The sequence below is a fragment of the Epinephelus fuscoguttatus genome, linkage group LG21 (genome assembly GCF_011397635.1).
Source record: "Epinephelus fuscoguttatus linkage group LG21, E.fuscoguttatus.final_Chr_v1".
In the NCBI taxonomy this organism is placed as follows: Eukaryota; Metazoa; Chordata; class Actinopteri; order Perciformes; family Serranidae; genus Epinephelus; species Epinephelus fuscoguttatus.
This window is the reverse complement of record NC_064772.1, coordinates 6,442,670-6,452,339: the sequence shown is the minus strand read 5'-3', so window position 1 is coordinate 6,452,339 and position 9,670 is coordinate 6,442,670. Positions and strand designations below refer to the sequence as shown.

The 9,670-nt window shown below is 38.6% G+C and overlaps 1 protein-coding gene across 1 annotated transcript in view; it reads left to right on the top strand.

The window, feature by feature from the left end:
* Positions 1-9,323: 9,323 nt before the first annotated feature.
* LOC125881479 (sodium channel protein type 4 subunit alpha-like) overlaps positions 9,324-9,670 on the top strand; it is a 353,001-nt gene continuing 352,654 nt past the window's right edge. The window contains exon 1 of the mRNA XM_049564551.1: positions 9,324-9,437. The gene's annotated coding sequence lies outside the window, so the exon portion shown is untranslated. The remainder of the gene's footprint in view (positions 9,438-9,670) is intronic.

The window sequence follows — 9,670 nt, the reverse complement described above, 5'->3', positions numbered from 1 at the left end:
ATATATATATATATATATATATTTTTTTTTTTTTTTTTTTTTTTGAACTAGCCTACAGAAGAAATAAAAGTGAACATTACAGTGTTTTTTTTCTCATATTGTTTGTTTTCTAATACTTTATTTTTGTTTATAATAGGTGTGTCTACAAGCTGTCATACATCTGGATGTACATATTGTTTGTGTTTATGAGCCAGCCTCTGTATTCTTTTAGGAACGATGGGAAATTTTAAAAATCAGTCTTGCAGGCTAAATTTGGGCCTTATTGGGAGATTAGAACTACTGAGGTCATGATGTGTGCTTGTGTAACACCTGGAAATCATCAGTGCCGTTGTTTTTTCTATTCAAAAAGAACCTAAAAAAAAAAAAAACCCTGACAAAACAATATTTACCTAAATGTTCCTGAAAACAAAAATCCATACAGTATAGGCTTTATAATGTCAAATAAATATAACGCGTTTTTTTGCTGTCGTTGTTTTTCAAGTAGATGTTTCACTGGTGGTGGTCCCAGTAGGATTGAAACCGTAGCTGTGCATCACAACATTGTTTTAAGTATGTTTATCTGTTTCATAAAGTTTCTGCTCTCTGCTGTGAAGCAATAAAGTTTTTAAAAATCTGAACTGAATCATGGGCCCTTTGTTTACAGGTAAAACTGAGTGTTTCATCGCAAAGCAGAGCTGAGAGGGTTTTTACTGGCTGTTAGCACCAAAATGTGCCTGTTGGTATTAGATAATTAGTTGTGGAGGTTTTGTTTTTTATTGCCATCATATGATAAATCACATAAAGTGTAAAATATATAATCACATCAGTGAAATCAACATTTTATGCCTCAAAGTGTTAGAATAATCACTTATCACATTATAAGTTTAAATTCAGGTTATTGATTAATTATATTTTTATGATCCAAATATAATAACATGCTTTATATATTACTAAATAACTCTGTACAGTTAGTCAAGTACTCAGTTATCTGTACTAGAATATTTCCATTTTCTGCTACTTTATAGGGTTTTTTGTTATTTAAGTTTTTTATCAAAGGTTTTTAATTGTAAGAACATCAACACAAATAAACAAATACATAAACACAAACAGCACAGACTAAACAAAAGCCCAGCATCAGTATCTGCAGTATGAGGCAGCCCTCACCTCTGATTCACTGAACAGTTCATCAGTCTCCTCTGCCTGGTCCAAAGAAAGCTCTGGGAATTCAGTCTCAGAATAGAATGCTTTTGTTTTGTTTGTGTTAATCTCCATATTTGAAGCGTAGAGATTTGGAAAAAAAAATTTAAAAAAGTTTTTTAAGTCTCATTAATCTCATGTGCCTTAATACATCCTTCTCCCTGCCCGGCCAATAATCGACCAGTTTTATCCCCATTCTCAAAGAAATTTGTCTTTGCACATGTTCAGCCTTTTTATCAGAAATCTCATTTATATCCAGTTTTGATTTACAAATTCTCCTCCTGTGTCACTCAAGGTGTCAGCTCTTGTCTTGTCTTCTGAGTTGGGATTCAAACATTATCACTTTTACTTTATCCTGTTTTTTGTTTCTGTTCGAATATCCAATGATTTTACCTCTAATAAAAGCTTTAGATGCATCCCAGACAGTGGAACCAATGTTTATCTGGAAAAGGGACTTAATGATATCATAACATTTCTTTAAATATCAGATCTTGGAAAAAAGAGAGGTATTACATCTCCATCTGCTACTCTGAACTGACTCTTCACCAATTAATATATCAAGTATGGCAGTGGCGTGGTCAGTAAGTGTAATAATCACAATTTTACAGTCCATGCAGGAGTCAATCACAGTTTTAGAGACAAAAAAAATAATCAATTCTAGAATGAGAGTCATGTTTATGAGAGAAAAGAGTGAACTCTCTCTGGGATTAATCAGCCTCCATACATCCACCAGGCCGAGATCCTCCACCAGCTGGTGTATTGCTTGTTGATCCTTTGGAATTCTTCTGCTGTAAGTTGCTCTGTCTAGCATACCGTCTTAGACCTGATTAAAATATCCCCCTAGTACTATTTGTCCATCACCAATATCACCTACAAGTTGATTTACTTTGTAAAATAAATTGGGATCTTCTGTTTGGGGTGTATATATTGCACAGATTTACCTTGAATCTCCCGTCCTCATCATTATGTTGGTTCAAAGATATGAAGTTTAGCTTCTCATGGATTAAAATTGCAACTTCATGTTTCTGACTTATACTTTCTTTTTTTTTTTTTTTTTTTTACTTTTTACAACATTTGTATTTGTGACATTAGTCAATAATACAAAATAAATCAACTAATGAAATATTATCATATATTAAGATATGATAAGACATTTACCAGCTGCAACTGCAGAAGAGATGAACACATTAATGCATCAGTAACTATAATTCAATAATATAATACTTTATGCATTATTCTGAAATGGGCCCTCTTGCACAGCAAGTACTTTTTGGTTTGTTACTTCAAGTATATTTTTATGTTAATAGTATATGTACTTTTTAAAGACTAGTTACATGTGATTAAATCACAAAATAAATGTAATTGTAATCAGTTTCAGTTGATGAGAAAAGTTATGTAATTCAGTTACTGTGATGACTCAGAATGTTGGTGATTACGAAGGTGTCACATGTGAATATATTCTTTTCAGCTAAAAGATTATATGGAGAATAAAACATTCATTCTGCTGCTTCACATCTTTTGGCTGTACGGGAACATCTTCTGTTGGCCTAACCTCCAGATGTTTTTCAGCTTTACTGTCCGATTTAAAACATCTGTTAGAAAACAATCTAAAGGTAATCAAATGTAGTAAGTTACATTACTTTGTAGTAATTGAAATAGTTACATTACCTATTACATTTTTAATAGGTAACTAAAATGCAGAATTTGAATGCAGGACTTTGCTTATAACAGAGTATGTCTTCACTGAGTTATTGATCATTTTATTGAAGTTAAGGTTCCACCACTTCCTCAAGAAGCAGAGACATTTTATTCCTTGCCTCTGCCTCTCTATTGCTCTACTCTCCAGTCCAGCAGGTGGCGGCAATGCCCCTGTAAGCTGCAATCACACCTGAGCAGACACCATAGACTGTATAGACACCAACTGGAGCACAGCCTGCAATCAGCAAGCCATACTTCCTGCCAAAAGTTGTCCAGCTTCTTTTAACCTGTAAGTGACGTGTGCGAAAGTTAGCTTAAGTTCAACTGATGTTAACTTTATGTTGTTGGCTGCTGAATGTTTCTAATGATATCTTTTATCAACATGAGCCTTCATGACAGTTTGTAGGAGTAACCAGACAGTGACAGCAGGTAAGTCTGACATTAAAATAAAAATAATAATGATAAATAAATAAACACAGTGAAGGGGTGTCTGGTTTATATTTATTCTAGTTCTAAATGTTAAGTTAATAGTATATTACCTCAGCAGACTGATTTGGGACTAAAACACAATTTACCTTTCTCTTCAATCATTGATTGTTAATGTGATAGTTTTATGAAAAACTCACACTCGAGAGTCTGTGGAGTTTCTATTACTCTCTCTAAGGCTCTGTTTCCCACACTGTAAGCTCCACACACAGATTTTTTATACCCAAATAAGTTTTATGGTCTTGTAGTGTTCTCAGTTCTGAAACATTTTCCTGGCTGCTCTCAGTGTCATCTAGAACATCTGTCACCAGTCATTGTCTATGGAGCAGCTCCAGCCTTGATGCTTGATGCCAGAGATGTTCCTTCACTATTTTGTCCTTCTCGATAATAATTCCAATACTTGACCTTGCTTATTGGCCAAAACCAAGTACCAAGCTGATACCATTGTGTTAAAATAAATTTAACAGCTGTACACTACTAACCCTCATTGTTTTAGTGCATGACTCAGGATAAGCCCTTTGTCAAACATGAACAAATACATCTGTGATGTGTCCTCAAAAAGATTTATAAGTAATTAGCAACACTGGTGCCACACCTGGAAACTAAAGACTTGCATACTGTGCATGTTGTGCATTTGGAACTTTCCACTGTAAATTACTGCAAAATTACTGACCTTTCGTTGATGCCTAATGTTACACTGTTTACTGGAAGGAGTTCTTCTTCACTGCTCTTTAACAGTAGTTACCTGTGGTTGCACAGTGCAGCATGCTGTGCAGGCTACTGTTTCAGAGCGGTGAACAAGAACTGATATCCGGCTGTGAAACTACTTTAAAGTTCATTTTTAAAGTAAGTGGGATGGGACGGTGGTTCAGTGGTTAGCACAACCTAGCAGTAAGAGGGCTCTGGGTTCAAACCTTCCGGCTGGTCGGGGCCCCTTTGTGTGAAGTTTGTATGTTCTCCCTAATGTCAGCGTGGGGTTTTTTCCAGGTTCCCCAGCTCCTTCCAACAATCCAAAGACATGCAGGTTACTTGGTGACTCTATGAGCCTGTTTAGACCTGGTGTTAACATGAGTTTCTGTGATCTGAACACAAGTGGACAGCTGAAACACATCGCAATGTCAGCTGGGATAGGCTCCAGCCTTCCCCCCTGCGACCAGGATAAGTGGTTACGGATAATGAAGGAACAAATCAATGACTAGTAAAGTGGTACTGATACAGTGCGTAGAGTCCCATACTCACCTAAACCCCCTCCAGCGTTTTAGGCAGTATCAGAGGCATTTCTGATACTGGTATCAGAGCAACTCTGATATACTCAGAACATCCCCCTGGGTTCTTTGAGTATTATCTATGCTGCAAGAGCAGCTCCAGACTTTATCATCTGTGACATCACAGATTTCAGTTTTAGCGCTGTAGATCTGAACTGGGGAGAGAGTTCATTTTTACTCATATTTTTTGGACTGACTGCCTTAGACCATAGGAATAGTGATAATAAAACATGTATACATTTTGAAAATGAGCATAATTCCCCATACTTGAGTCAGTTGGATTCAGACCAGTTCTTTAAAAACATTGTCACCTTCATACTTGCATAAGAAATGTAATATGTTGCAAACCGACACTGATGTGTAGACCACAGTGATAAGGTACAGGTTCAGATGGACAAAACAAAGAGCACTTGGAGGGCCACCAGCCGTCAGGTGGAAGAATGAAGGGACGGCCTGACTGGCATTAACTGCTCCCTGTGAGTGTGTGTGGAGCAGGTGTGGAGCAGTAATTAGTCGTTACACTCCGTCAGTTTGACTTTCTCTCATAATTTATCTCCTCCTGCAGTTCTTCTCTTATCCAGCAGGAGGCAGTATGACTCCACAGACAGACAGTCAGCCTGATGGGGATGTCACTCTCAGGTGAGTCATCTCCTGTTTCTCCTCCTGTATCCTTTCCTTTTAACTCGTCCTAGCCCCTTTCTTTCCTTTCCTTTCTCCCTTTTTTGACTGTACTGAACATTTTTATTGTTCAGATTTTATTTTATTTGGACTCTTCATATTTAATCTCTTAACTGCTTGCTATTGCAACTGCTGCACAATAGTTTCTCTCTGGATAAATAAAGTTCCATCCTATCTTGTTCAGTTCAGTCTGGACCAAAGTGTTGGTGGACCATTCATAAAGCCTCGTCTCTTGCACGGCTAAAAATAATTACACATCTTTATTCTGACTCATGAATGAATCATACAATTTTTTTTTGCAACTTTGCTTTGTCTTAATTGGCCAAAATATTTTGCTTTTCTTTTCTTTGTTGTTTCTCATTTTCTGTTCCATAATTTGAAGCTCGGGAAAAATTAGGTCCAAATATTTGTCCCATACAGCTGCACAGTCACAGTTGTTGTTATTATTATTATACTAAATCCCATAATATGAGCCTAAGCCTGGAAGAGAACAGAATCACTGTCTCTGCAGCCTCTGACTAATAAATGATAGATTTTATTCATATAACATTATTTGTAAAAGTGTCATTCCTGTATTGCAGCAGCAGGAATCTGTTGATTATTATTCATTTTTCTGTGAACTTGCATATTCTCTTTTATATTTCTATTTTATACCATCAGAAAAGTCCACTGTTTTGTGTCTGTACTGATGACTCTGCTGTGCAAACCAGTTGCCAGAAAAAAAGTTTGCATTGTGAGTCTCTGCAAACCGTGTTACATTTGTCTGTTATGTGTAGCAGATTTGTTGAAACTTTTTGTTTCTACGAAGTTTAAGTTTATTGTTAAAGCAGCAGATAAAGACACATTTTATTTGTCTAAAAAAATCTGCACCAAAGTTTGTAAGTTGACTTTAGTATACTTAGCTTTGAGTGGCATTCTGATGATTGTGTGACAGGTTTTAGAGCAACTCTCGGATATATTTCTTGAAAAAAGCTGTATAAAAATAATGTTTATCTCACTGATACTACAGTATTATTGCAAGTATGTTTGGAAGGGAGATGCAGTGTTGATGGCTTTTTGTTTATGTTCTTGTTCCCAATTACGTTATACTGAGCATCCAGTGGTTGTTTGTGACCAGTAAACACAGGATGCAAAGTGAACAAATTCAAACCAGCACTTAAGAAATTATGTAGCCTCAAGATTCAACACAATCAGCAGAATTTTTTTTTGTCATTGTACGTTTCTGCAAAGCATGGGTACATTTTTAAGTTATTGTGTAACAGATATGTTAAAACTTTATGTTAAATGCTGTGGTTAATGCATGGTGAAGTTTAGGCACAAAAACCATTTGGTTATGGTAAAAAAGATCATGTTTTGGCTTAAAATATAGAGTCTTCTGGATACCAATACCAGTATTGGAAATGCCTCTGAGCCTGCGTAAAATGCTGGATCTGGTATTAATGAGAAGGTGAATCTACGTACTGATCTGATGCCACATAATTTATTAATAAACCTCAAAGTAGTTTCACATTGATTGATTGATTTCTGGTAAATAATGTAACGTTAGCTGTAGCAAAATATCAGCGATTTGGCAATTTGTCACACTGGAAAGTTCCACCAGTAAAAAGGCAATGTGCACAGAATGCAAGGCTTTAGTTTTGACGGGTGGCACTTGTGTTTCTCGTTGCTGTGGGTATCCTGTATCGTCTTCCTGAAGGCAGTGTTCAAAGTCACTTTGAGCTGTCATTCTGGGTGGTAGTTCATGTGTTTCATTAATGAGGGATAGATAGGATTAGAGTAGTGTACAGCGATGCATTTTTAAAAAATAACTTTCAAAGGCAGTGGTATCAGATTGGTACTTTGTATTGGCATATACGCAAGGTCAGGTATTAGAATCAGCATCAGGGTGGAAATAAATGGTACCGGAGCATCTCTGTTTTGGTGGCACTATTCCCGCTAGAAAAACAGTGACGAGTTGCTAAAAAACAACTGGTTTTATTTTTTGTTGGTCTCAAACAGTGGTCTGCAGCTTGGCAGGTGTTTCACCAAGGTTTCACACAGCAATCCAGTTGCCAGAAATTTTTTTGACATTGCACGTTTCTTACACTATGGATGTGTTACATTCTCACTTTATTGTGTAGCAGATACGTTGGAACTCTATGTTTCAACAACACTATGGTTAATGGTTAGGTTAAGGCACAAAAACACTTTTTTATGGTTTTGGAAATTAGCATGTTTTGGCTGAAAATTCCAGCTGGAAAAGCAGCAATGTCTCTGGAATAAACAGCAGCTTATCATGGGGTCCCTGCCAATGGGTCCCTACAAAACACCCACATTTGGTGACTAAAAAGCGGCTGGCAAAACGGCAGCGCATCCCGTAAACACATCTGGTTATTTGTTGGTGTTGAGCAGTGGTCTGCAGGTTAGCGGGTGTCACGCCACAACCGAGTTGGCGGAAAAAATGTTGATATTGTAGTTTTCCACAAACCACAGGTAGGTCACATTTGCCATTGTTATGTGGCAGTAGTATATGCATCATGTTTTGGTTTAAAATACCCAGTTTTGGGGGCACAACCCTGGGAGGGCATGCAGCGAAGCCTTGGCAAAAAACAGCCGCTTCTTGTGGCACCATCCCTGCTGACAGGTTGCTACAAAACACCCAGGTTTTGTTTTTTTTTTTTTGTTTTTTTTTGCCAAAGAAACAGCTGGGAACACAGCACTAAATCACAAATGGTTTCTTTGTTTGTTGGTCTTGAACAGTGGTCTGCAGCTTGGCAGGCATCTCACCAAGGTGTCACAGCATTCTCCTTCCCCTCCACCTCCTGATGACAAAGTCAGCTCATATGCTACCTCACTTTAGGTATGATATGTATGAAATATACAGATGTAACCTGTCTGTGGTTTGCAGAAATGAATAACACCAGCACTTAATGCGGCTGACTGGGCTGAACCTGCAAATGAAAGCTGTGCATGTGTCTCACACTCTGATTTGTTTCTATGTAGGCTATTATGGGTTAGTTGAGATACTGTGATCACTGCCTCCACAAGATGACGCTTAAATGAGCACTTGGTAGTGATCAGATCTTTCCTGTCCTGCCTCCTTCATGAGGAAACAGTCTCCCTTTTATTCTTAAAGCCATGATATTGATGCTTCCTGCTCCTGTTTATTATTTTTATCACCTGACTTTGTTTTTAATATTAATGTATTGCCTTACAATATTTTGTTACTCTGGTATTGAAGTACCTTGCAAATAAAGTTTGGCATGCTCTCTCATATCTCCATTGAAAGGAGCTGTAAGAGAGAAGTGACAGCGCGAGACAAACGGGACTTAGGGCGTAACCTCGCGATACTCCCCCGCTCTCTCTCTCTCTCTCTCTCTCTCTCTCTCTCTCTCTCTGTCCGCGTCCAGGGGGCGATCAAGCGGCGGGGATGATGGGAGTCTGGCCGGTCAGCCCTACCAGCCTACCGACCTACCGACGCGCCGAAACGCATCCACACACTCCGCTCTGACGGCAAAACTTGCCACTTTTTCACCTTCAGTGAATTTCTCCAAAAGAAAAATCAAATTAAAGCAACAGCTGGAGGCGCGAGGAGGACTTTTATTTTGGAGGTTCTTCTTGTTAATGATCACACCTGAAAAGGATGGGAAGAAATTAAAAATCTGTTTTCCCGAGGTGGAGGAGTGTGTTTCTCGGGATCAAGGGGGAATAAAAGCAAACTGGAGCTTCTCCCGGAGGATTAAAGCGGCTGAAGTTGAGAAGATGCCGGAGGAAGCGGAGCAGACGGAGTGAAGCAGCCCGGTGCGCACTTTCCCCTCCCCGGCTGGACTGAAGCGCTACAGTCCGCTCCCCCCCTGCCGCTGCTGGAGGGACACTTCTGCGCTCCTGTCGCTCCTCATTTATCCTGTCATCATTATTTCACTGCTTGGATGTAAAAAAACAAACATCATCTTCTTTTTCCTCCAAGAGATTTTTTTTTATTCCAAACACTTTTCCTCTGTGGCGCTGCGCGGAGTTTTTGTGCTCATGGATCGGCCACTTTGCGCCTCGGCTCCGGATGGGATTTGGCAGCTGTGAGCGGGGCGCGGCGGAGCGGTGATGGTGTGAAAGCCACATCCAAACAAACCCGCAGTTTTTAACGCAGGAGTTTCACATGTGAGTACATGCGTTTCTTTGTTTTAGTGCTTAAAGGTTGGGATGTTCTTGTGTGGTGAACTCTGACCTTTTAGAGCCAGTTGGTCCCGACGAGGCAAAACACCTGCGACACTGAGTTAAAACCACTTCTGTCAACAAGAAATATTTATTTCATAATTAATTTCCTTCACCAAGACAAACACAATATTACTCTTATCAGTTTGGCACCAGATGTAATCATATTGTCAGGTAAT